This window comes from Lonchura striata, chromosome 4, assembly GCF_050655825.1.
Source record: "Lonchura striata isolate lonStrDom1 chromosome 4, ASM5065582v1, whole genome shotgun sequence".
Taxonomy (NCBI): domain Eukaryota; kingdom Metazoa; phylum Chordata; class Aves; order Passeriformes; family Estrildidae; genus Lonchura; species Lonchura striata.
Window position 1 is genome coordinate 37,328,063 of NC_140706.1, and position 27,629 is coordinate 37,355,691.

Below are 27,629 nucleotides of genomic sequence, written 5' to 3' on the forward strand. Positions count from 1 at the left end.
TTCTTTTTATTTATCTTTTCTTGCTGATTACCCTAGCAAGTCTGTGATAAGCCATAGATGTTTGATTAGTTCCCACATAATAGCTGTGAAGAAAGGGCTTTTAGAAAGCAACATGCACAGATGGCTCAAAATCTGTGGATATCAGTCACACTTTTAAGTGCTGTTTCCTGTGAACAAGAATCTCAGGGACTCATGAGTTTCAAAGCCAAAGCATATCATCAGCAGCTTTATGAGAAAGGTCATGCATTTTCATTTCTTCTGAGAAGGATATCCTATCTTTTAAGACTTGAAATAGTGGAAGACACACCAGCATAATCTGTTGGATTAAAGAGCTCTTCATTTACATGGCATTCTCTCTGGTCATGTCACTCATATTAATTCAGCTATTTCCTAAAGCCAAAATTAAGAGATAAAAAGGATATATTTCAAAAGTCTGGAGCTTCACTCCTAATCAATGAGTTTTCAAAAGATTTTCCATAAATCTCCTCAAAATCTACCCTAATCAGGATAAAGATATTTCCCTTTAAGACAGGAAAGTTCTGTAAAGTTGATAAAACAGTGGATAGGAAAGACACTAGTGGAAATAGTTTACATATTGGCAAATGACTCTTTGCTCTTTGGTGTCAAAAATAAGGAAATCAAATTTTAGCCACAAATTTTAGCCATCATATTATCATAAACAACATAGATATCTGATGTCAGGAGTACTTTATTTTAAAAGACCATTGGATCTGCCTTGCTTTGAATCCTGGCAATTCAGGTCTTGGGCTTCTTTGAAAAAGTGGCATTCAGGAAACTAATTTCGAGTTCCTTATCTGTAGTACCAAAGCCATGAAGGTGGGTTGGAGTAAAAAATTCATACAATCCCCTCACTGTTTCTAAAAGTAAAACAGGTTTTCAGAGTGGGTAAAGTATTTAGGGAAGTCCTACTGATTTTTTTATTATACTCTTGAATGACAAAGTTATTTTTTAAAACAAAACTAAAATTTCTAAGACCATTACATTGTTTTGATAAATCCCATATAAAATGTTCCATGATTCCAAACTGCAAAAGCAAGAGGAAATCTTTGCCACATTCTTGAAAGTTTCCTGAATGAAATGTTGTAATTCTGTGACTACACATACACCCACACATTGCATCTGAGGTCTAATAAGAGTGGAAAATATATTTACAAATTGATTAAAAGTGTGTGTCTTGGTTTGACAAGACAGGAGTCTGTGAAGGAGGGCAAAAGCCTCCTGTGCAATGGAGAAGGTAAACCCCCTCCCTCTGAATTACCAGGATCTTTAAAGTAAAAGGCTCTCAGGCAAAGATATGGGAATGGGAGTAACAATTCTTTACTAGGAGAAAACTAGACAACAATTTAAAAAGGCAAATGCAATTGGTACAAACAAAACTAGTGATAAAGTCCACAACCTGAGGATTCGGGGTGTTGGTAGCAGTCCGGTTGAAATGATAGCTGCTCCTCTTGCAGTGGCTGATGAACTGCAGCTGCAGTGGTGATCTTTAGAAGGGTATAGTTTTCCTCTGAAGATCTGGTGGCAATGGGGCCGGTCTTCCTCTGCGCCTGGGCCGCCTCCGAGCTCCGCCGCTGTCGCCTCACCGCGCTCTGGCTGCTTCTCTGGGAATCCCGCCGAAGAGCTGCTTCTCTGGGAAATCCCACAAAGAGAAAGCTGCTTCTCTGGGAATCCCATAAAGAGAGAGAGCTGCCCTGTCTCCCCAAAAAAGGTACCACTTTATACAATAAAAGAGTGCTTGGCTTCCCCCTCTGGGTGGAGCATCTCACAATGGGATGGTGTTACGTTAGCAGCCCTGCAGTGAGTCAGTCAATGGCCCATTAACAAACCATTACCTCTTCGGAGCAAACCATTGTTCTTGGAAGAGATAACAAACCTGCCCAACCTCCAACAGATGGCAAATAGAATACAAGCTTATCTTACAAACCAGGACAGTGTGCACTGACCTTTCTTTCACTGTTTAAAATAAAATATCAGTGATGCTCAGGACAACTGAAGATAGAAGGATAACACGAGAGCTAAGTTCAATAGCAGAGGAGGACAAAGCATGTAAAAAAAGTCTAGTGACAAAAGATAATCAGAAATCTTCCCCAGAGCCAGACACAAATTGTTGAGACTTGCTCTGATAGACATGGTTCTAACCACATTTTCTGATTATGAAATGGCCTTCTTTGTCAAGGGACAAAAATATTTTACTTCTCTAAAATTTGTATCAATTTGTATATTAAGGATGATAAACACCAGGCTAAAACAACTATATGTCACTATGGAACTTCTGGCACTTTGAAGAATCTCATAGAAAATTTGGCTTACTCTGTTCCCCAGGCTGTAGCAGAATTCTTCTAATAGCTTTGCTAACATCTTTGCCTCCAAACTAGGCATTCAATAGCTGTCACAGATTGTTTCCAGTAGCGGCTTCACAGACCACAGGAAATACAATATGCTGTGATAAATGAGCTTCACAAATGTTTTGCCCCTGCCAAAAATTGAAACTCACAACAAAGCCTTGCTCTTGCACCTTAACATTACATAGGATTTAATGCAGGCCAAATGTATAAATGGATCTGAAAAAGGGATTAAACACAATGATTTGGAACAGGACCATAAAAGACTTCTGAGCACAATGATCTGTGTGGTCCATTAGAGGATTTCCTAATTCAATGATTGCCTGAATGAGAAAGGATATCAAGGAATCAATTAGTTCCCCATTTTTATGCTCTTGCTTTGGCCATTGACAAAAACATTACACTGGACAAAAGAAAATTGGTCTTAACTAACACAACAATACAGAGGTTTAAGTTAGTCTCTGATTTAGCAAGGACTGCTTAGCTAAGACATATTATTGTGTAGGAAGTGAGTGACAGTGAGAATTAAAGTCTAGGGCCAAGCTATAGAGCAATCCACAATTCATACACAGGCACTGAGTCAGTTTGCTGCTAAGTTCAAACTTTTCTTAAGGTCACATCTTTTTTCCAGTCTTGTGCTCAGCTCAATGCAGTGGCTACATTATCATGCAGAGTCTATATACAATATCTAATTTCCCCATTGTAACTGCAATTGAATAGAGATGTACTGATCAGCTGCATTGGAACAACATGTTGGTTATGTACCAAAGCGAAAAAAATCCTGATGGTGTCACCACATGGGCAGAGGACTGTAAAAGGGTTTTGCTTGAATTTCCTACTCCTTTCTGAGTAACTCCAAATGAGTCCCTTTAGTCTCTGTATCCCCATGGTGATAATGATAATTAACATCTTTTGTAAAGGACTTTGATATACAATGATGCTATTGACATTTCCAGGTACTTACATCATCAAATTACATAGCAGAATGTGACAAAGAATGCAAATTCATGTACCATTATCTTTTTCACAGCTACAAAGAGGCATATTATCCATTTCATCTTTTGTGATTCAAAGAAGTAAAAATTCTTTTCTGAATGTCCTAGTATTTGCGGGAAGGGGAGCAGACAGCGAAGATAAGAGTATACATCCCATCTTTAAGAATCTCAACTAGTAGCCTTGGTATCACTTCCATGCTAGGAGAGTTATCTCTCCAGTCACTCTGAGGGCAGTGGAGAAAGAGAGGTGCATCTGGACCAGGAGGCTTCATTGCTCTGGGTCACTCTAGCTGCACTCAAGGGCCCATCTATCCGCAGCAAGGAGACAGAGGCCTGGGAGGAAAACCTGCTGACCCAGACTCCCATACTGCCCCGGCCTCCTGTGCTGCACAGGTCTGAGCACAGAAGCTGTGGCAAGCATTTAGGTGACCCTGTGCTAAATAAGGCAGCTGCATCCTACATGGCATAGTGGTTCTCACATGCTTAAGCAGACCGACTTTGAAGTGGCATTTGCCTTAAAAGTCTTATTATGGCAGAGCATCAGAGTTGTCACTGAATTACAGTGCCTGTCATTTGTACATCCTTTCAAAAGTGCTTCCTAAAAACATCTCCCACACTGGAATTGCTGCAAGAACTGGTTCTGTGTTTTCATTTGAATTCTATTTGAAGCATAGGGCAGGAAATGGGGGAAACCCATCAATCTAGTACCCCTCATAACAGTAATTATGAGGTGTTATTAATATTTATAAAGCTTTTTAAACTGGCTTATTTACTAGATATGGCTCTGGGAACTCATCTACAAAATTGTCAATTTATGAAGGCCATAATGTACATATCTTCACCTGAATTATTCACATTGGTTGATACAATTAATCTTTTCTGTAGCTGAGGTTTAAAATTGGGTCAGATTAATTCTATTACTAAGGTTCCTTTTTCCTTCTGTTGCCAGTGACTCACTTCGGTACAGAGGACTTCAGTTTAGTTATCAAAAGCTCTGTGAGCAGAAGCACAGCTTTTAAAGTCCTTTTCATGACCTTACATTCTTCTTGTTTCATGTTATTCTGGATCTTCTGCTAGAGATGTGTGTTACTGGCAATCTAGTGGAAGTTTTTAGAAATTCATGCAAAATTTTTTTCTTCATTAATGACAGCAGATAATAGTAGGTTTGGTGTTAATACAACTCACTCATTTATAACTTTATTTTTCCCTTCATGCCTTAAGCACCAATATTTCTGTTAGGAAGCTGAGGGCCTGATATATCTGCTATTTTTTCTCCTGGATAAGCACTGCTCCAGAATAGTGTTGAGGAAATAACTCCACAGTGTGCAGACAGCTCTGGTTCCCAGCACTCTGTAATATTCTTCTCCTGGTACAACTGTATTCTAGTCACACGGTTAAGCTCATACACTCAACCCATTATCTTTGCTACTAAGGGTACCATTTTACTGCAAACTAAAGACTTCACTTTTCTACTTAGCTGAGATTTATTAAAAATAAAATTGGGCCTTTTAGTTTATCCCAACATTCTGATTATCAACACAGTTCTGTGAATGAAGATCTCAGAGAATATCTTGGCCCTTTCACATAAATGAGTATCAATGTGCCCTTCCTTTCCACATATTCCAGCTTCACTTTCTTGCTTGAGATTAAACAGCAGCAGGGTTACAGTGTGTGGAAACAACATTTTGCTAACAAAGGAAAATTTTAAAGGAGAAAAGCTTTTTTATGTTAAGTATTATCAACATTAAGAATATGGTCCACATGGCTGTGTTAGAAGAGCATGAATATGCAGAATATGTAGCCTTGGTGTGCTCATGAAAGCAATGAGTGGTCTCAAATTAGAGTGTCATTTACCACTCCATTTAAGAAGTGGAAAGATGAAATATTTTAGCAAGTCTCCAAGTGAAAATATTTAGGCAGAGCTTATCCTATAGAACTGCTGGTCTGCTTCTCAAACTGTAGACAAGATCACTAACCGAGAAAGCAACAATCCAATTTTTTGGCAGTTATAATGATGTTTCCTGCTTGGGTACCATTATTCCAACCTTTGCATACATGAAAAGAGTCTTCCTGAAGCAGGTGATGGGTTTGTATAACTACAAAAAATTTTAATTTTCCATTGCCAAAACATAGGTACATAAAAGTCAAAGCAAAAATAAACATGGCATAGTGCTGCTGAATATGAACTGTCCTGGGTGAACAGACACATCTGATAATGTTTTTCAGGAGAAGGTGTTTGGATTTATATTGTGTTCTAGGGCCCTAGTTCTCCACTCAGTCTTATCACCAAAGTAAGATTTTATTTTCTGCAACAGATAGTATCAAACCAAGTCTGGATAGCCTTGGTTTGAGGTGGTAATAAGTCAATTACTGAAACAGCTATGACTTCAGGAAGGAGGTTTTACACACATGTATTTATTGCCTTTATTATTTACTGAAGTTATGCACTGACCTACTTGAAGGATCACCTTATCCCAGGGGCTTTTCAAGTGGAGTTACAAGCAGCTGCCAACTTTTTTTATTCTTTTCATTGTCTGATTTTTTTATGCTAAGCTCTGGTAAGTATCATCTGTTAATATCTAACAGTATGGGTTTTTAACCAGCATGCATTTCAGGACCCAGGTTTAATAGTTAAAAAATCAGTGATGATTTATCAGCACATATCTCTATTTCCAGCCCAAGGATTACGCCACTTTGCTATCTAGTTTATACAGACAGGTGCAGAGACAGGAAAAATGATCAAGATAAGAGTGAAGGTAATAATGGAAAGAGAAAACATAATTAAACGCTTTATGGGAAAGGTTCCAAAACATGGAGCAGGACACTAGCATCCACTGCAGTATTTCTACAGCAGAAACAGATAGGATGCTTTTTTGCAAATTGATTTGCAAGTGATGTATCAGGTTTGTTGAAGACAAAGGAGCAGTCGTACTGTTAACAAGAGAGGAATTATCCTATTGAGAAAGAAAAAGAACAGAACAGTGAGAGAACAGTGCATCCAGGCAATGGGAAGCTTTAGAAACCCCATCAGTAAGATATAGCTAATGTCATGAAGCCTGAAGTGAGGCTATATGGGGTCTATTGCATTAGACTGTTGAAGTGAAAAGATATGCACTCTCTGGACTGTAAAACCAATTAATACAAATTTAAGTTCCAGTTTTAATTCTCCAGAATATTTTCAGAAAAATTAGAAAATGTCTTCATGAATTTAAAGACTGGGTTCATCATAACATAATGAAACTTATTCCAGCTAGGATGTCCAGAAAAAAAAAAATAGGGCAGATTTCTGCACTCTGTAAATGTTGCAGAAATGAAAATTATCCTTTTTTGAAGTTCTTATGGAGAGTATTTCCTTACAGTTCTTTATAAATGAAGATGGAAAGACCAGTTCAGCACTTGGTGGGACTATAAAGCATAATCTAGTTCAAGTTGTACCACATCATGAGACTAGAATTTAAAATGTCTTCCTGTAGAAAACTCTAGACACAAACCACAGTGAAGACAACCTCTGAACACTGAGAGACAGTAGCTGACACTGCTGAATGCAGAACTTTCTCCAGCAAGGTCACGGACACGCTGGAAAATTTTGCTTCTATAAATTTTATTGACTTTCAGTTTCTGATAACACTAAGTGAAAGCACACTGAACTCTGGCATTGTGCCACAAGAGACTATTTAATTCTGACAGCCAAACCCCACAGTTTGCTGAGTCACAGAAAACTCACAGTAGTAAGTAAATGAAAGGCACCTTTTGTCAAAGACAACTTCATAATGTAACTTTGACTAGACTTCAATTTATTTTCTGTCCCTCCTTCAGGGGAATATAATCAGAATATAACTTTGAGAGAAAAATGCAGGTTCTGCTTGTGAAATTGTTTGAAAACCCTCCAGCTCACCTGGCTCATAACCATTCCTTAGTTTCCCTAGTGTCTGTATGGTGAAAGGAATAAAACAGCTCTAGGAGTAATACAATTTAATTCCACTTGTTCTTGTTGCACGGTCACAGGTCACACACTGTCTGTCAGTACACTTTGGTGGAATGAAGAAAATGTAGAATATAGCGACTTTATAAATACATTTTCCTTTTTGCTTGCACAACTTAGATTTCCTTGTGACAGAGGGTGACCCAAATTGTATTCCTCAGTAGGAACAGGTAAGTACTTGCTTCTGGTTTTTAATATTCCTGTCCCATGCAATTTTTCTATCAAAATGAGCAATGTATTTTCATCTGCCTCAGTTAAAACATGCAAATAGTAAAACATGTCAAAAGAATCCTTTGCTTTAAATATATTTTGGTAGTTAGAGGTGAATGACCCAGGCTGGCATTCACCACTGGTCAAATCTGAGCTTCTAAAACCTACTTACACTAAATCAAGAATTAACTGTCTTCAATAATATATATCATAGAACCATTGCATGCTTTGGGTTGGATGGGACTTTCAAAATCATTTAGTTCCAGCCCTCCTGCCTTGGCAGGGACACCTTCCGCTAGACCAAATTGTTCATAGCCCCACCCAACCTGGCTTTGAACACTTCCAGGGATGGGGGAGCTTCAGCTTCACTAGGCAACCTGTCCCCAGTGCCCCACCATCATCACAGTAAAGAAGTTTTTCCTAATTTTATTTCTAAATCTACTCTCTTTCAGTTTGAAGCCTTTCTCCTATGTCTTATCACTTCATATCCTTGTAAAATGTCCCTCTCCAGATCTCTTGCAGGCTCCCTTCAGGTACTGGAAGGCTGCTTAAAAGTGTCCCTGGAAGCTTCTCTTCTCCAGGCTGAACAACATCAACACTCTGAGCATTTCTTCATAGGAGAGGTGCTCTGACCATCTCCTCACCTTAAAACTCAGTTTCTCTGGAGCTCTGTTTCCACAAAAATTAGCTCAACATAATGAAGTTCTTCAATGCTTCAACTGACCATCCACAAAGACACAAAGTCAAACATGCTGTCTCCTAACACTATCCCAGAAAAGCTATCCAGGCTATTTTTGTGCCATCTGGGCAATTTTTAAAAGAATATTAAAAGCCTAACATGAACATTAATGGTAAAGAAGGGTAAAGAAGTTGAACATTAAGGGTAAAGAAGTTGTGTTTTTTTCCAAAATCATCTCTGCTGGACAAGCACAACTTGAAAATATTTTCTCATACTATCAACTCCCAGAATATGCTCAAAATTTCTGTACTATTCAAATGAGCAAAAAGCCTCAAGTCTTGAACAGTCTTGTTGAAAAATGATATAAAAGCTGGAATCTCATGTGCTGTATAAAGCAAGCCTCTCATTACACAGCTGAGATCAGTGGAGAAGCGGTACTTCATTGCACAGGTCTGAGAACATCTGCCTTCTCTCCCTGACACAGTGCTCCTGAGCAGTGGGGCTCCTGCTTTGTGGGGCTTCAAACTGTGGTGGCTGATTTCAATAGTGCTTCTCCTTTTCAAGTCCTTGGGGAAAAAAGCACTGCTCTTCCTCAATTCGTCTATGAGTGACCACAGAATGGCCTCTTACTGATTGTACTCTAAAAAAACAAATCTTAGATTTGTCATTTCTTTGGAGTTTGTCCTTGCCAAGATGGCTTTATATTATTTAGCAAAGGCAAACATTAAACCGACATCCCCTCTCAGTCTTACACTCCATGAGCATGAAAACTCCTTCTTAACTCTTCCTTAATTTTTACATGTAATGATTAATGATAAAGCTAATTAAGGCAGAGCTACTTCACATTATGTGCAAAGTGCACATGAGGAAATAGGAGACAATAATTTAACCCAAAAAGACCCACTCATCACAACTGCAGTGACTTATCAATTTCCCAAAACCATGATGAAATCTAGCTAACAGATTCTAACAAAGCAAATTCACAGCCTAATATAAACTGCTGCAGATTATACATATGATTTTGATGCTTTTTCTTTATGTCTAAGCATACCATCAGAACAAGAGTAGGATAAAGTATCTGTTTTCAGGTAAGAAAGTGAACAATCTCACACCACAGCCCACAACTCCAGATGGATGCAACATGTTAGGAACCCAAGAAAAACATTTTATTCTAAGATCTTTTTTTAAAAAATACATATTTATGTCAAAGCATAAATATTTTTATTCTGTAGTTTGGAACATTGAGACACAAACATAATGAGTTGTCTGAAGTTCCTGAGGAAGTCTTCAAAAAAGATGAAAACCTAGACCTTCTGACTTCCCATTCACTGATTCAGCCATGAGACTTTCCTTTGCCATATAATAAAAGTGGTGCTTTACAAACCCAAGTCTACCATGACTTACACTTATAGGACACATGTAATGTACAACATAATTTTACATTTTCCTTTATTTTACTTATTTTACTTAGGTAACACTGTGAGAAACAGCTATTGCCCAGAGGTATGCAGCTCCATCATCCATGCAAGCAGGCTGGACAGTTTCTCCAGTGACCAGGTAATAGCTGGCTACACTCTTTTTACTTACCCTCAAAGCCAAGCATTCAATTAACTCATCAGCTACCACTGGTCAGCCACCAACTTCATTCTTTTTTTAAAGCTTTCATGAAAAAAAATCAAAGGACTTGTGAAAAACATAGTCAGAAGAAGCCCCATCTAGGATAGAACTTAAAATTGATTTCCAATGAAATCATGGCTGGCATGACAAGGAGGGTAGTAAGGGATTATGCCTCTGTGACTGACTCATGTGTTTTGCTGTTCTTTGAAATCAAGAGCATTGATTTTTTTTTTTTTTATAGTTTTACTTGGGTTGTCTTCCAGCATCCTGCAATTCCCCAGGGCCCAGAAAGATACACTGCTTGACACACAGGGAAATTGCTGAAAGGTCAGTGTGCTCAGTACACATTGGCAGCATCTGTGCTGCTCCTATATTTGTGAAGATCCAAGCAAATTCAAGGAAGAAAATTATATTTGAAGAGCATTTTACCTTAAGTTTTTCAGCCTCCTGAAAAATAGCTCTCATTTCTAACCTTTTTATATATTTGTGCACAGATAGTCCACACAAGTTAAAACAGGCTGGCATCTGAGTTTTTACACAGTTAGTGTAGCAAACTCACTCTCAAGTACAAGCCCAGCTTTTCCCTCTAAATTAGTCAGACTGTCCAGATCCACATGTACAAACATCACAAGAACACAGACTGGCACTGACACCCAGCAGAGTCTGGCCAGCTCTGTGTCATCAGCTTCTCAGCAGCATTTACTGGCACTGGCAATGGCAAATCCTAGCTTGTATCCCAACATTGACTGATCTTTTCTTGATCTTTTCCCCAGCCTTGCAGTTAAGCCCCAGAGCAAAAGGTGGCTCAGAAACCAAATGTGGAATAATTTCTAAAGTCAATCTGAAACAAGTCATGGCCTTAGCATTGACTGAACATATATCCCAATCTAACCTCTGCCCTTTCATAGTGAGATATCCTTGTCTGCCACCGACCTGACAGAAGAGCATCTCTGTCTTCCTTGCAGACACCATACTTTGCCCTGGAGCTCTGTGACTTCAAGCCCCAGTTTGAGCTCAAGCCTTTTCATCCCACTTCTTTTCTCCAGAGAGGGTTTTGCCCCATTTTTCTTCCAGGCCAGCTAGAAATTAGAATGTGATGGAGTTTGGATTACTTTGTACATTTGCATAAATCATAGTTTTACTCAGTGTAGCTTCTCACCTTCATCCCAGCCAAAGCTGTTCATAACCTAAAAACTGCTTTAGGATCAACTTTCTGCCTGAATTCTGAAAAGCTTCCCCAGTAACCTGCAATGAACTCAAGCTTTGCCTTTTTTCTTTTATGCCTAGAGGTCAAATCCTACTTTATCCACATGTTACCCAGTGATCCAACCTCCTCTCTCAGAGCTTATTTCCCAACGACACTGATTCACATCAACTCTCAGCTTAGTTTAACAGGCCCTGTTAATTATTATATGACTTTTTAAATTTACACAAACAACCTCCAGTTCCATGCATAACTATTTACTTCCAGAAGGCTACATAGCCTTAATTTGGAAGCAAATATACAGCCATGAGCACCAGTCTTTCATATCTGTCTAAAAACTTAATATCTTGCTAAAAACTGAGTCTTTTATTAAGGTGGCAGTGCCAAGAGAACTTTGTTAAGATGCTCAGAACTTGACAAGAATCAGATATTTTATTGGAATTTCTATGAAAATTAACTTATTTTTCCTGTAGTAGGGATACAGTGATGTTTTAGACATGACACAATGTCTGCTCTGCACATGTACTATCTCATATTACTCTGGATGCCACATTTCCACGTACATTATAGCCTCAGAAGGCATCATGGTCTAACTTAAGAGTAATGATTGGAGCGGTTTTGTGTGGCAAGACTATTACAATCTGATGACAAACTGACCTATTTTGTTTTATTTTATTCCTACATCTAATAGACTAAATTATATCAAAGAGTAATTGGTAATAGCTGAAAATGTAATCTGTTAGCTGCAGCAGTGAGACACATAATCAAACCAGGAAAGAGATGAGGCAGCCTCTGCCTGTCTTTGGAAAAGTGAATTTGCATATGACACTTAGACACCTATGGAGCCAAACAGAAAAGGTTTAAATTAGCATGATCACCTCTGGATTTAAACTTATAGGTCACACTTGCAGTAACACCTCACCAGGCTACTAGAAATCAGCCTGTCAGAGAAGCCCTTCTTTACCTGGAGCACAAGGTCACTCCAGAAGAACAGGACACTACAGAAGGACTACACACAGATGAACTCTGTGGACAATTTTCACACCTTTCTGAACATGACAGGGAGAACTCAGCTGGGAGCCTACCATGAAAGGGATACCCTGCCATGCATCTTCAGTAAACTCCTCACAGGAAAACATGGGCTGGTCAGAGGCAAAGAGCAGAGAGCCTCAGTCACCCAAGTGGTCACAGATTGCAAGTGATACCTGCAGTTTTACCAGAAGCTCTCAGAGAAGTCTGCAGGCAGGAGCCAGGCATGTAAACACAGGCGTGCAAAATCAGTCTGCAGTGCTCACAAGGCTGGCAACTCATCTGCAGCGGGAACGTCACGGGGATCTGAAGGCAAATCACCCTCGGCTCTGCCAAGGTTTGTCCTGCTGTCTCTTAGCTTAGTGAGGAAGTAAAACACTGCAAACAGCAGGAGCCTCACAGAGAGAGCAGCAACTGAAGGGATCAAACTTCGGGGTCACTCAGGTGATGGGAAGTGACTGTGCTCTGCTACATTCACCTCTCTGTAGGTAAGTCATGGCTTTCAGATAAAGCACAAAACATGAGCTAATTAGACCTTTATTTTCTTTTCAAATCCAGATTATGGCTTTTGGCAGAGAAAATCATCAGTAACTCAGCACCCTAGCAGCTCATACAGTGAAGAAATTTTGTGCCTGTCCTGCTGCCTCCGGGCCAACAGCTGCTTCACTCAGTTGTTCTGTGTGATAAGCAGTATCTCAAGTGCACAGCTAAGGCAATAGCCTGCTGGCTTGCAGGCTGTGGCTTGCATATAAGTAGTAAAGACTAAACTGGTTTTATTTCATTTAAGGAAATATTTTTTTCACCTGATAAACTGTAGAGGTGGTCACTAATTGTGGAGTAAAAAACTTCTGCAAGGTATTTGTTCCTAAAAATGCTGTACTTTCCTTTTTAAGAACTGCAATAAATATTAAAGCAATTAAAAAAATTTCTAACTGCATCGAACAACTCTGCAGTTCAGATTTATGTTCATAGCATAATTTTATTCAGAGGCAATTATACAACACATGTATGTTCCCGGGAAGTTTTTTTGTGATGCTGTCTGTTTTATTTAAACAATAAATGCCATGCAAAATTGACTTGGGAAGCTGGGCTTTCCACTAAACACTTTAGCTTATTTGACAATAAGCAGAAAATGGACAAGAATGAGGGCACAGTAAGTATTCAAACAGCTGCATATGCTGATAATGAAAAAATTTATCTGTCAATGAGCCTACAGTCCATCACTTCTGTAAAAGCAGACAATAGCAAATTAAGTTAGCAGGCCCCTGCTGAAAAGTGCCAGCTGCAAATAGGCTGCCTGGCTGCCTGGAAGGATGGGGGATTCAAAAGGGTTAGAGTTTTCACAGTGAAATACAAGGCAAAGTAGTACCACAATTTGCTGCAAATATAATGACTTAGCAGCAGGCACAGATCATGTCATGCAATGATGGAAAGAGCCAATATGCCAAGCTGCTGGACTCTGAGTATATGTCCAGAGGGTCTACTCCCTTGCATACACACATGCACATGCTGTGGAGAAAAGGCTCCAATTAGCATGACTAATACCAGTTCAAATGAGGACAGCATTGCTGCATTTCTCTGCATTTTCTGCCAGTATACATCTGGTAGTAATAGAGGATAAATATGCTTTTCCAATTATTTTTAAACATTTACTTTAAAACAGACATTGATTAAGTTATGCTGAACTGTGTACATCACTGATTTGTAATATCATGGACTGACAAAAGGAAACCTAGCCCAGAGTCCAGAAAAAGAGAATTGCTTGGTCATCTCATAAAACATTAGGGTAAAAATTGTGTAGTAATATACCCATGGTATTTCAGATGAGATCTTGTCCATCTTGAAACTACTTTCAGTATGACAATGTTGGAGACCTGCAGGATCAATAAACTGTTGTTTTTATATCTTTTCTTTTGCCAGACTTGGCAGAGAAAAACTGCCCTTCCATTGGAATGGTTTCAGGGATTACAGTTAAGGAAATGTTCAAAACACCCCAGCTGATCATGAAAGAAGCCACAGAGATAGGGGTGAGTAAAAACTGTCTACTCAGGGAAAAAACTATTCTTCAAGCAGTTTTACCTATATTGTGAATTTCTGATGTTCTGAATATGCCATGAGTCAAGTGATGTTTTCTTTCAGAAGACAATAAAATTTCAAGGACTCTGAAGGGGAAATCACATGGTTACTATGATGGTTTGGAACCATCATCTGATCCATTATTTGCATGTAATTTCCCTTGGGAATGTAATATAATAAAATTCCATTAAATGTGATGGACATGGAAAATGTCCACAAAGAGAAATGCTTGTCTCCCCAGAATGTATAAAACACCAGGATGGGTGAATCTCTGTATCAATCTCTTTCACCTTCAAGATTAGCAAGGCTAGGGTGTGAACTTTTAGCAGTTTTACAGCTTCTACATTAAAATATGTGAAACTCAAGAAGAAGCATGGATATATTAACAGGACACCATGAACCAGCAAAATCTGAGTAACCACACTCTTATATTCAAAAATGCTGTCTCCAACACAGTATTTCCACTAGCTTCTTTCAGCCCCAGTGAAACGTGGCTGTACCTAAGTATGAGAAATGTATTTACCCAAATGTATTTACCCATAGAGAATTTTAAGTGGTGTAATCTTGTTGCCTTTTTTAATCCCCAAAAGTGATTTATTTATTACCTCTTCTTTATTAATAAATGTGCACATTATGCAATTAACAACCATTATGGCAAAAAAACCCAAACAAACAAAAAAAAAAAAAAAAAAAAAACCACAAAGGAAACTAAGAAAATCCCTTTAAAGTGGAGGAAAAGTTGTTCTAAAGACTAGGAAGTATTCTGATGATAGTCATAGTTTTTTTTCCATCTTTAATTTTTGTTCTAACAGCAATTATACAACTTACTTATCTTTCCAGAACAAAACACATTTCCAGTCTTACAGTCACTGTGGACCATTTTTCAACTAAAAGAAAGGACTTTAGAAGAGTATTCTAGGTCTACAGTACATCCATCCTCTTTCACTAGAATATTGGCAAGAGACATCCATGCAATATCCAAAGCTACACCTAACTTTTTTTCCATTACTGACCAGGAATTTTCAAGACTGTTCAGGCAGGTGTTACAGAACACATGAGCACATAGCCTCCTTTCCACTGTCAGAGAAATACTCTGAAAATACCTACCAGTCTTCTGCCTGTTGTCAGAAAGTTCATGGAATGTTAGGATGTGAGAAACAAAGTGGTCAGTAGTAGTCAAGTCAAGGCATTGGAGATCTCAGCAGTTCCAGCTGTGGCAGCAAATTGGATATTCCCACAGTCAGCTCAGGCAGATGTGGGATTTGTCTACACTGACCAACACCAGCTTGAGTATCAAAAAGCAAGATACAGCACATATTTATATTTCTGTCCACTTAATGGGCCCATACAAAAAGACACACATCTTTAAACCCTGACTAACCCTATACACATTATCATTACAAAGCTCTCTGAGCTGTTTTGGTACCAAACATACAGTGCAGGCAAGAAGAGTGGAACAGAATGAGCACTGGGTGTCAGAAGTGCCAAGCTCCTTTGCTCAGAACATGCAGAGCAAAATCATGCATCTGCCCAAAAGAAGGGAGCAAATGCAACATGACTAATCAGTGCAGTTTTCCTGATATACTTTAGCATTTCCATATGCTTTTCTCTAGAGCTGAACAATCTATCTCTCACTCATACATGTGTATCTCACCAGACAGCTTTCAGAGATACTGTTGCTGTGCTTCCTGATTACAGATGTGGGAGACTGTCAGGCAGCGAGAAGAGCTGTCCATTTCTCCCCCATTCCCATTTGGTTCATTTCAGATCAGTTATTTCTGACACTGATAAGTTGCTGCATTACAATAATAATTCTGAAGCTCAAGACATCAGTCTACGTGTCATCCTAAACCAGTGAGTCAAGTATTTGTGACTTGAGAGAATGAAGGCTCAAAGTCAAGTGGAATAGTGTGGAGGGAAGCAAGATGGAATGTTTGCCTGGGGCTTTGCCTGGGGCTTCGGACTCTCCTGCCCAAAGTTCCTTACCAGCACAGTATTCCAGCTTGATATTAGTGGTCAGTGTGTTAGTTGCTGGTATTTGGATTAACTTAACTCCAGCTTCTCTTTTAGGACACTCGTTTTATCTGTTTTTTTCTTGTATTTTCAACAGCAAGATTTTAGGACACTATGAGAAACTGTGGGAGAAATTGTATGAAGTGATCAAAACAAAATTCTCTTGCAAACTGGCACTTTTTGAAACCTGCATTTATTGATGCATGGAAATTATGTGTCTGATTTTACTCTGACACCAAAAAAAGTACCTATCTTATCTTCAGTAACTATCAAGAACTGCACAATAACTTAATACTTTGCACAGTACATGCAAACAACAGAATATCCAGCAAAGATCTTCCTGAAAGTATCCCTGTAACCTGTAATGAATATACAAACCCCTCTGTTGGAGGTGTGTAAGCTGTATGTCAGAGCAAAGTCTTTAAGCAATTTAAGCAATTTGAGCAATTTGGTGAGGGATACACCATACCCTCCTGAGAACCCATGAGTTGAGAGCATCCAGCCCCTTGGACATGTAACCTAAGACTATTATTGGCTCTTTGTATGACCAAAGTGCACAACGATTTTTTTTCCTTTTTAATAAGTTTGTTTATGCTCATCAAAAAAAGGCCCAGGAAGATATATTGGCTGCTCAGCAGTGTCACTTCCTTGTCAGCCAATAAGGTTTGTCACACCGAAGAACATGTCTGCATAAATCAAATGGCTCCATATCCTTTATATATAACCATGAGATCCTGAAATGTTGAGAGTAGATTCAAAATTATGAATTCTATATTCTCCATGTAAAATCTGAAAGCAGCCTGAAGCCATCCAGCAGCACCTCTACATAACTCCACACAGGACCTAAGCAAGTCTGATGCATTAGCCTTACATTCCCTAAAGAATTGTTGTCAAAGTCAAATCTCTTTCACAGCACAGAAGGTGCTTCAAAAGAAAATGTAGTTTTGAAAATTTCTTCATAAACTATTTACAAATCAAACAAATAATTGGAAACTCATTCAGATAAACTGAGTTTGCTTTATGAGAATGAACAGCATTTGATGATAACCATTTCAATTTTATATTTTAAAAGTCTCAGTGGACTTTAAAACCAATAGATTTTTACAGCTATTTCATTTTCCACCAATTTATATTTTCCAAATAAAATAAGAACACTGTTGATTTCTAATACATCTTCATTTCCTCTATTTTTTTAATAATAGACAGTCTATCAAATAATTATCTAATTTTTTATTTTTAAATACTGTTCTATTTTATAAGCCACGTGGTACACATGTTAAGTTACTCTATAGACTATGATATTTTACAGCAGTTTCATAAATTCACCTTCTAAAGTGATTAAGCTATTCTCTGGACTCCAGAAATAAACTCCTCAAACAAAATTATGTATTTTTCATCAGACGATAAACACCCACAGTGGAAGCACTTTGGTTCTCCAGAGCTGCAAATATTTTGAACAACTACTTGTCATCAGTACATGAACTATATATATATCATGCAAAGAAAAACCAATTACCCACATATCAAGTGCAGTGAAGAGAAAGCCACGTGCCCCTGTTGCTGTTTCAATTATCTTGAATTACCTATGTCCTTGAAATGTACAGTTACATCTCCCACCAAATACCTGATGTGGATATCTGGAATATATTTGCCTGACTGGACCTGTGAGGTAGCTGGACATGCCCCACATCAGCTGGGTTTACCTAAGATGACTCCTGGCTTCTAAGTGCACGAGAAATGGAGGAAAGAGCATCTCAGGGTGAACTGCCCCTGCCATGACATTTGTTCCCTCCAAGGTGTGTCTCTAGTAAGCAAGAACTGACACCATCCCCCTGTTCAGAGTGGAGGGACAATTCATTGCTACTCAGTACAAGTGCTAAAGGTGATGGGTATTTGGAACCAATGAAAGTAAAAGGCAGAATCCATGCTCAATGTATTCACAGAAGCCATTCCCACTTTGGAGCAGGAAGGGTTACTGGAGGAAGGCTGGGCAGACTGTTACTCTGCTTTGTTCTTCCTGCTCTTCAAAAATATTTAGTAAGTCTGCCTATTCTGAAAAGTCCATAGACAGCTTTCTGTAAACAAGAATAATACTATTTAATCTGCAAAAATTAATATTTTGGCAGTCTATGAATCTTAGAATTTCTCGCAACTTTATTTATTCTAGTAGATGATACCATTTTCTCCGTTCTAGGCAATATATATGTTAAGATTTCTCCTGGAGTGTCTCATTAATGTAGGCTTGGGAACAATGAAATTAGGCAGTAAAATCAACCTGTGTTATAGACAAAAGGGAAGTTTTATAATGCATAAATATCTGAGTCCTGTGAAAGGGAAGAAGCAGTTTTAATGAGCTCTTAAAACCTACCAGAAGAAAAAATGAGGTATGTATGTGAGAAAACAATGCATTCTGAATAGAGTAGACAGGAGCTGCTCCTTCAGGATATGAAATGCTGGGTAGGTGGAAGAGACTTAGGAATTCCTATTACTGCCACATACTCTCTGATAATGTGACAGGAGAAGCTAAAACAGAGTATTTTTGGTGCCCTTTAGGATTCAGCCATGACTGAACTTGTCCTTCTTTTATTCAAGAAACACAACAGTTTAATATGCAGAGATATATTGTAGCTGGAGGAGAAAAATAACCCAGCCCACACCATTTGGTTAACTGTGACAGAGACATGGTGTTCAGAGGAGGGTAGAGCAACATCACAGTAACTTGTCTCACTCCATCCCACCCATCTCCTAGTCTAAGGACAAGCAGTCCTAGTTCAGCACCGGAGCAGAAAATTAGAACTTATTTCATTGGCAGTCACCCAAAATATCCTTCTTTCTTGTCTTCTGATCATGAACAGCTCAAGCATTTCCTATGCCCTCTCCCTCTAAAACTATCCCTGTTTATGCCTAGTGCAAAGATTCTTCTGCTAAAACCAGATTCTGACTCCACAAGTCCCATGTGTGGTGCAGTACCTCCTGCAGCTCATCCCATTTCAGTCTAGGTAAGTTATATCCTGTATCTGGGGCTCCAAAACCTTGCCATCTATTATACTGTAGGAGACAATTCTCCATAAATTTAAATAACCTAAAATGGTTTTGAGCTTAAATGCAAGTATTACACATAATCACAGTAAGCCTATGAATGTGCCAAATCTCCTCCCGTCTAATATATGATATAGTGGGAATAAATTATTTTTTCAACAAGGTAAAACTGAAATATTATTAACATCCAGACAATGTGCTGTTACCAATTACCTTTTTTCTCTTGATATCTGGAAGTAATATGAACCCTATTCAAGGTCTTTCTGTGGGTAGGTGAGCTGTAAAATGACAATTTTAACGGAAAGTAGATAACAATTTGGGTCTTTTCTCCTATCAAAGAGAAAGTTACAAAATTTCCTCCATAATAGAAAGGTCTTCTACCAAGGAATATAATTTCCTTTGAAAACTAGTACATGGAGGAAAGAAAACATTAATGAGATTTTGATTGCATCTCTGCTATTGTGTGATAATCTTTAAAATTACTCACCTGTTTTATCTTGCTTTTTAATCTATTCTGAAAATGAAGACTGAATCAGATACTTAATATACCTCCTTTGCAAAGCTGTTTCCACTGAAGTCATTCTGGAGAAATTTCTGCTTGTTAAGGGGGAGTTGTCACAGTTGCTACACTAAGCTGTCAACAGGCACAGCCGCATTGCCAGCACACCTAACCTAGCTCCTTCTGCAGGGAGCCATATCTACTGACAAAATCCCAGATACCTGTGTCCTGCTCAGCACAGCTGAAGTTGCTGTTGGATTTATTTGCTGGGACTGAACATGTGTTAACATGTGTTATGCAACACATATGGCTGTATCTGAGCTTGTGAAGTTGTCTGTACTGTGTTCAGGAGTACAGACCCCTGTATGGACAGCTTTGGCTGTGAATGAATGCACAGCAGGTCACCAAACAGGGACATAGCTTCCGTCTTTGCAAACCAATGCAAGATGACTTATTGAATTCCTTCAACTCTTTTATGAAGCAAATTTTGCTTTACTGTTTTGCATTGTGTTTTCTTTCCCTGTCTTTCAGAGGAGATAATGTCTTGTTGAACAACTAAAGCAAAACTGATCCACAAAGAGGGTATAGGAAAAAAGGGTAGAGAAAGAGCATGACATGGAGTGATAATCAGACATTGTTAGAGATATCAGCTCTGATGCCTTTGAGGCAAGAGGCTCCCAGAACCACAGTGTATGTCTGACTATATTACATTAACTTCTTTGCATCTCTCAGCTACACAAATGCACAAAGCAAGAAAAACAGGAGTTCCGCAAACAAAGAAGAGCCTTTCTCTTCTACTAAACCCAGTATTTCCAGATGCCAGCAGTCTACCAGTAACTTACAGAGATGAAGACAAAATAGGACCAAGTAGCTCCAGAGCCTATTCCACAGCATAACCTGCAAGCAGATTGGTAACACTGACACATGCATATATCCCCTAGCACAGCTGGTGTACTACACTTGGTCTCTCCAAATGCTTGCTTCTTTCATCCCTCCAGATGAAAACCTGGTGATCTTGAGGGTACAGCTGCCTGTTCAACTAGAAATCAGACACACACACAAAATCTCTGAGCCATCAAAGAAGCTGTGCACCCCATGACTGCTGACTCCCAAGCTTTCTGATCATGCAGAGAACAATGAGGCCAGGGGATTACCCAGCCAACTTCCCTAGTGCTGGGACACGACCCAAAAAGTACTAGGAGGAGAGGATGAGAGATCTGATAACTTTTGATGGCAAAAATGTTGACTATCTGAGAGTGAAAAGCATTTGTTTATTACACATTTGATCCCTTTCCATGTAAATCCATGCATTTCAGGTGCGTATTTCCACTGAACAACAGGGAATCAGCTTGTGTGTTTCAGAGTAGAGATGGCATTTTCTGTACATAAAATTTGTAGACATAACTATCCCAATTTTAACGACAAAAAAAACATTACTAAATACTTTCCAGTAGATGGCAGGGTTACATTGTGACAATGCTGAAAGTCTAAAGTTGAAAGTGCTTCTGGATAAATGTTCAAGTACTGGTTAAGTAAATTTAACTAGCAGAATCTGAAAAGACATAAATATACAATGGATTAACTGAGAGAATGTAGATGCTGGAAAAGTAGAAGTTATAATTTAAAGGCAGTGAAAGCTTAAAGCTCAACATAGTATTAAAAATTAACCTTGCCAAAAATTGGTTTCATTGAGATAACCGCTTATACCATAGGACTGACATGACATAAACCACAGTATTTAAAGTGAAAATCCCCTGAAGTTACCAGCCATAGAATACAGTCAGGAGAAAAGCAAAAGGTCCTTGAAAATACTACTGAAAATTATCAGCAAAAGTGGTTTCCAGGACCAAAAACAATTCAGCTGGACAGTGTAGTGTTTGCCTTTTCTCAGGGACTGTGCAAAAATGAGCACAATTCCCATTGAGGGAATTCAGTACTGCTTTTTTCAATTTGAGAAATCATGACCGCAGCAGGGTAGAGAACAGCTTCACAGGTTGGGACTCCCCTCAGAAACAGACAGGAGAAAAAGCCTCATGCACCCTGAGCATCTCAGAAATGTTTTTTTACTTGTCAGGAACTAAAAAACACAGCCCAAGATGACTGGCTGCAAATAGATTTCTTAAAACTACAGTTATCTGAATCTACTTTTCCAGCCAGGGCTGGAAGATGTGCCCCACTGAATTTCAAGCACAATTACTCTAGTGAATGATTTCTCTTGTAAGTCTCCCAAGGTTGTATGGTTTTATCCTCCTCAAAGGACAGATGATTTACATGAGCTCACTCTGTTTCTGTCAACACTGGTCTGAGAACAATTGTGCGCAACTGCTAATGTCAAACCTCTGTACACTGCAGACAAAATAAAATGGCTGCAGTGAAAAAAATACCACCCTACTTTTTATGTTTTCTTTGGCATAAAATATTCAGATATCAGACACCAAATACTTTTATTTCTCATTTGGTAATTGCCAGTTTTGACTTAATTTTACTATTCTATTATGGAATTATGAAATTAGTTGAAATATTCTATTCATAAAAATAAGTTAATTTTGTGAATAACTAATAAGAAAATGGAGGGGCTGATGACATATGGTTTCTGAAAGTAAAAAGGCTCAGCCTTGCACACCATCTCTGTCCTCTGTCAAGAATAGTCTGCATTTATTGCACTAGTGCCTCTGTGCTACTCAACTGCAGACCATGCTGAAAAGCAGAATTCTCATTCCTAATGATACACACTATCTTCAAAGACACATTTGCTATTTTTTCCTGTAATAATATACTCAACTTTCTCTAGTAAGAGAACGAACATAGCTACATCACTAAAAACAGCTTTGAGTTTTGCTTTTATTTTATTTTAATTTTATTTTGTTTTATAAAGTCTTTTTTCCCCAGATATTAATGCCTGATTAGATTATATTATATTCTTTAAAAGTTTCATCTTATAGCCACCTTATTGATGATTCACACCTATTGATTCATCTTGTTTTTGAAAGCATTTGCTTCATAAGAAATACAAATAAAAAAGAAATAAAAACAGTATTGACTGATGCGCTAAAATCCTATTGTATTTTTGCAGTTGGATAAAACACACAGAGCTTGTCACATTCCTGAAACTCTGACTCTGGTGAGAGTGTAACATAAATGGTAATATTAGCATAATCATCTTGATCTTTCCCCCCAAGAATAACATAACTCTAACTGTTCCAAGATCACATGTCCTTTCCCCCCCTTTCAGCCTCATGAATAATTTGGCTCATCTTTCTCACTGACATAAACCTAGAATCTTGCTGAAGGTCATGCAACATGCCCAGTATCTTTTCATTCACTCACAATTCAGCCCAGTACTCTGCCTTGTATTATTTTAGACTCATGACATGCAGTTGTAGATTGTTTTCATGGTGGTGTAATGCCTGATAGTCAGTTCACACAGTGAATGGTAAACACTGATGTTTCAAAAGCTAATTAGTGGTGAAGATTTTTTTTTATTGCCCTATCTCTGTTTATTCAGCTGGAAAGCCATTGCTAGGCGAGGTCAGCAAAGGCAATTAGAGAAATTATCTTTGTTTCATACAACACAAAGTTGAATTAAATAAGATTATTTGGTACAAAAAGAAAATAATTAAAGTCTGATGAATCTGACATTATTAAGGTAACAATTCTTAGGCCTTTGGCTCATCCAGCATCCTCACTAATCCATTTGTGAACCAATATATCTGTCTAAAGACAAAGCTCTCTCAAGTTTGACAGAGAACTGAAATTCTTCAACGTCTGGCTCAGCAACTCCATTTCCAGCTTTCAGCTTCATCCCATCAGTGTTCTCTGAAGCAATACTCTGTCTCCAGTTTTCAGTAGCTAGAAGGAAATGTACAGGAAATCATGGGGCAGGGAAGTGGTACAGGATGCAGAAAAAGAAAGGAACCAAAACTCCTTTATCTGTATGAAGTGTTTTCAGTTAACCTCAGTTTATACATGGAAAGTTTTGTGCTGGGGGGAGGGATGGGGATAGAGAGGTTCTTACCAGACCTTCTTTTATTTCTTCATGTCCTAAAAATTTGGTAGCTTTTTAACAGTGGTGCCAGACCCTCTGAATCTAGTTTTCTATAACATCGCTGTGGAATTTTCCCTTCAGATCACACGAGGTGTGGATTTCACCCTTTTCTCAGCTGCCAATAATTTATGGAGATATATCTGTCCTTGTCTTAACACATCAGCACAGCTGAACTTTCTGCAGCACACATCACTGAAGAGCCTGAGCAACAACACTTTCAACGCAGCTACAAGTGCATGCAGAAATGGTCCTCACACATGTACAACAGGGAGAGGCCTTTCCATCAAGAGAATATACTGCAAAGCCAGGAGAACCTCGAAAAGAAAATTCAACCACAATAAGCTGTTAATTTCAAGAAGAATCATATATGCATTTACATAAGATAACGCTACAGTGATCACATAATCAGTGGATTTGTTTCATTTACAGACTGTCTATGACACATTTCAGGAAAGAATTTCCCTCAGAAATGAGTGACAAAAGTGGATCACTGCAGAAAATGCCATCTTCAACAAGATGAGAATTTTTCCTCCTATGGGAGGAGCAAAGGAGGGAGTCACAGGAAAGGTATAAAACAATTTACTTTTGTAACCCCATGTCCTAAAAAATAAAGCATAAGGAGGAATAAAATGCAATTGTTCATTTCTGTCAACTTGTAGAGGATAAAAAAGGAACCAGCCCAGGAAAACAACAAATCCAGAAATGAAGAAGACAAATAGTTAGCATTACATGTTATTATGAGGTACAAATAAAAACCACCAAATGTTTGGGAGCTTCATGCCTAATATTTTCTAATTTATTTTGAGTTGTTTCAAAAGGTAGGGAGGAGAAACAAGAACAAAACACAAGCCACAGTGCTCTGGGACACATCAGACTAAGATATTCCTGAAAGGACTAATACAAAGCTAGGTACCAAAAGAAGGGTGTCTTTGCTGCAAGAATGTATGCTGGTTAAAAAAAATAATGAATCAAGTGCTTGGAACTAACACCCAAGCTGTCTCTTTCAAGGCAGGAATACCTATTCCCTCCTGTGACACCTCCTCCCACACCATTCTGGCATATTTGGTGCAGGCTAGGACCATATGATTTCCCCATCTCCATCCCAAGGTCACTTGCAAGCCTTTCATTTGTCCAGTTGCCTTTCAGCTTCCCAAAAAATGGGATGATACTCAACAAAGTACTGGTCTAGCTTGGAATTTCAGTCTTTCAGATGGCAATAATGTGATTACAGATTATAAAAACCAAAGTAACAATCTTGGGTAACAGATATAACTAAAACACTGTTGGTATTTCAAAAAACAATTTAAATTAAGTAAAATAGCATGCTGAAGATAGGTATCCTAATAAATAAAGTTTTCCCATCAGTATTCATGCAAGATCTAATTATACTTGGGGCTAGAAATTTTTAGAAAGAAAAGAGTAATATCACCATATTGAAACAAGATATTTCTCATAATCAAAATTTCATTTTTACTTTATGAGAAATATGGCAAGCTAATTTCTAAATGGAATAGTCCTTAATGTATTTATGTTGAGTGTCATATTAATATAGCTGGTTTGCTGAATACTATTTAAAAACTTCCTTTTTCTTTAGTTTCTCTGCTGTTACCTTTCATTGTGCGGCACACAAGCTTGTCTTAGCCATTCCTGTATGCCACTCCGCCTAGTGGATGGAGGGACTATAACTACACAAAATGTACAATTTAATCTTATCTTAGATTTTTAACTGCATGATTACAAGGCTTCCCTGATTACACTGTTCAGATAAAACAATTAGCAATAGCAAAACAGAACCAAAGTTCTGTATGCTCTAAGGTAAAAGGCTGCCTTTAATCAAATGATGTTAAAGTTTTATAGGAATAGAATCTGGTCACTGTAGCACTAAGTATGAAATGTCAGGGTTTACCTACAGCAGGTATTGTTAAAAAAAATTGCCAATTTTATCATTCATGTATTTTCATGTCTCTAGAATAATATTACATAATTATTTAATCCCAGGTAAATCAGGGAGCTTTTTATAGTTTAACGAGAGCTAGGGTACACATCCAGAAGATCTTTTATAGCTCCTGCTCAAATCAATGGGCCAGTCTTCTGCATGCAGCTGGTGCAAGCACTATTGGAAGTTGGGATGGAAAAATGCCTCACTAAATCCACATGCTCACCTAACAAATGATAGTGATCTCCCAGGAAAGGGGATGGAGCAAGTTATGTGGTGGCTGGCTCTAGCAACACAGGCTTATGTTCACTGAAACCTGAGGAGCCTGAAAGGATAGACCCTTTCAGAAGGAAAGAAGTGTGACTTTTCCAAATACAAAAATTCAGCCTCATATCACACATAGATCTGACAGGCAGTGGCAGAGTGTTACCTGACTTAAACGAGTTTGTAAGATTGGGGACTCAAGTATCTGATTTGCTCCATCATTAACTGATAAATAAATTCTACCCAATTGTGTTCAAAACCAGTACTTTGAGATAGGAAGAAGGAAATACAAGTTTGTAATTAATGTGGTCATGCTGGTACAAATCACAAGTCAGTAACCAACAAGGACTTATGACTTAAACAGCTCCTCCCACCAAGTAAATGCTTTACTGGAAGAGTTAGTAAGAAGCACACTCCTTGACTTACTCCCTCAGCTGCCAAGTTTGAAAACACTAAACACATCTTCCCCACCATCTTCAATTTTCTCCATTCTGGAGACACTGAACACAAGAAGCTCTGGCTGTCAACAGCCTGATATCACCAGTGCCTGCACCACTCCCAAGAACTGGATGCATCCATGTTCAACCCTCACACTTCTAACATGCAAGGTGGTGGTAGCAGGAGCCCAGGCCCTTGACATAACTAGCCCAGCTCCCTGGAGTGGGTCTGCCTCCCTCTTTCTGAATCCTTTATTGCTACTCCTCTTCAGTTTCCCCTGGACAGACTAGACACCTGCTTTGATGTATACCACAGTGTACTTCACATACACCTCCCCCTGCAATGAAATGCAGTCATAACCCAAGTTTTTCTGGCAGTTTCAGCAAATGCTCTCTCATCTGAACAGAGGAGCTTCAGCTACTGCTCCCTGGAAGCAATCAGAAGAGGATAATAGGACCAAGGTCCAAGCCTGGCTGTAAAAGTACTATAAACATCTGGAAGGAAATACAGACCTCCATGGTTTAACCCACTGGTCTTGCCACTCAGCTGAAGGTCGCTCTACATCCTCCTCTTCTGATGCCACAAGGCCAGGGAGAGTGGCACACGACAGCATCGGCACAGGTCCCTGCCAGATTCCTGCCTGCAGCTGGCCACCTACATCGTAATCCCTGCTTTGGCAGCTGCACAGCCTCCACGAATAGCACCAACCAAATTCAAGCACTTTTGCTCAAGCTGAAAGACAGCTTTACCCTCTGCTGACAGAGCACTTAGACATCTATAGTCAGTGTCAGCTTCCCACAGGCTGGGACCTCCTCGGACTAAGCTTAAACTGGAGCTGGGTGCTGCAATCCCGCTAGCAATAAAGCCCTTGGGGGAAAGCACGTGTGCCATTTCTCTGAAGCCCAGCATTTTGGTTCTCAAGATTACCTAGCCGTGCTGGGGTGTTACCCCCTTCCTGCAGCACTTGCTCCCGCAAGCGTCTCTGAGAAGGGCTGCGCTGACCAGCGGCGGCTGCTCCGGGCCGCCGGCCCCGGCAGCAGAGGGGGCTCGCACCGCGCACCCCTCCTTCCCCGCCGCGGCCGGCGCCGCTCGCTCCAGGCCTCCCCGCCTCGCCCGCGGCCGCCGCACGCCCCGGCCCCGGCCCAGCCCCGCGGCCGAAGGTCCTGCCGCCCCCCGCGGGCCCCGGGGCCGCCCCCCGGCCCGGCTCCGAGCATGCTCAGTGCCGCCCTGACCTACTTTC

At 39.2% G+C, this 27,629-nt stretch overlaps 1 protein-coding gene and 1 long non-coding RNA gene across 2 annotated transcripts in view; one reads left to right on the forward strand and one right to left on the reverse strand.

Moving 5' to 3' along the window:
* Positions 1 to 691: 691 nt before the first annotated feature.
* LOC146767592 (uncharacterized) lies at positions 692 to 27,506 on the reverse strand. Its single transcript, XR_014954783.1, has 2 exons — positions 27,317 to 27,506; positions 692 to 23,555 (listed from the first exon to the last, which is right to left on the reverse strand). It is a non-coding gene; the product is annotated as an uncharacterized LOC146767592 (long non-coding RNA).
* The window catches only part of MFAP3L (microfibril associated protein 3 like), a 35,183-nt gene continuing 19,945 nt past the window's right edge, over positions 12,392 to 27,629 (forward strand). The window contains exons 1-2 of the mRNA XM_021553788.4: positions 12,392 to 12,567; positions 14,000 to 14,106. The gene's annotated coding sequence lies outside the window, so the exon portion shown is untranslated. The remainder of the gene's footprint in view (positions 12,568 to 13,999; positions 14,107 to 27,629) is intronic.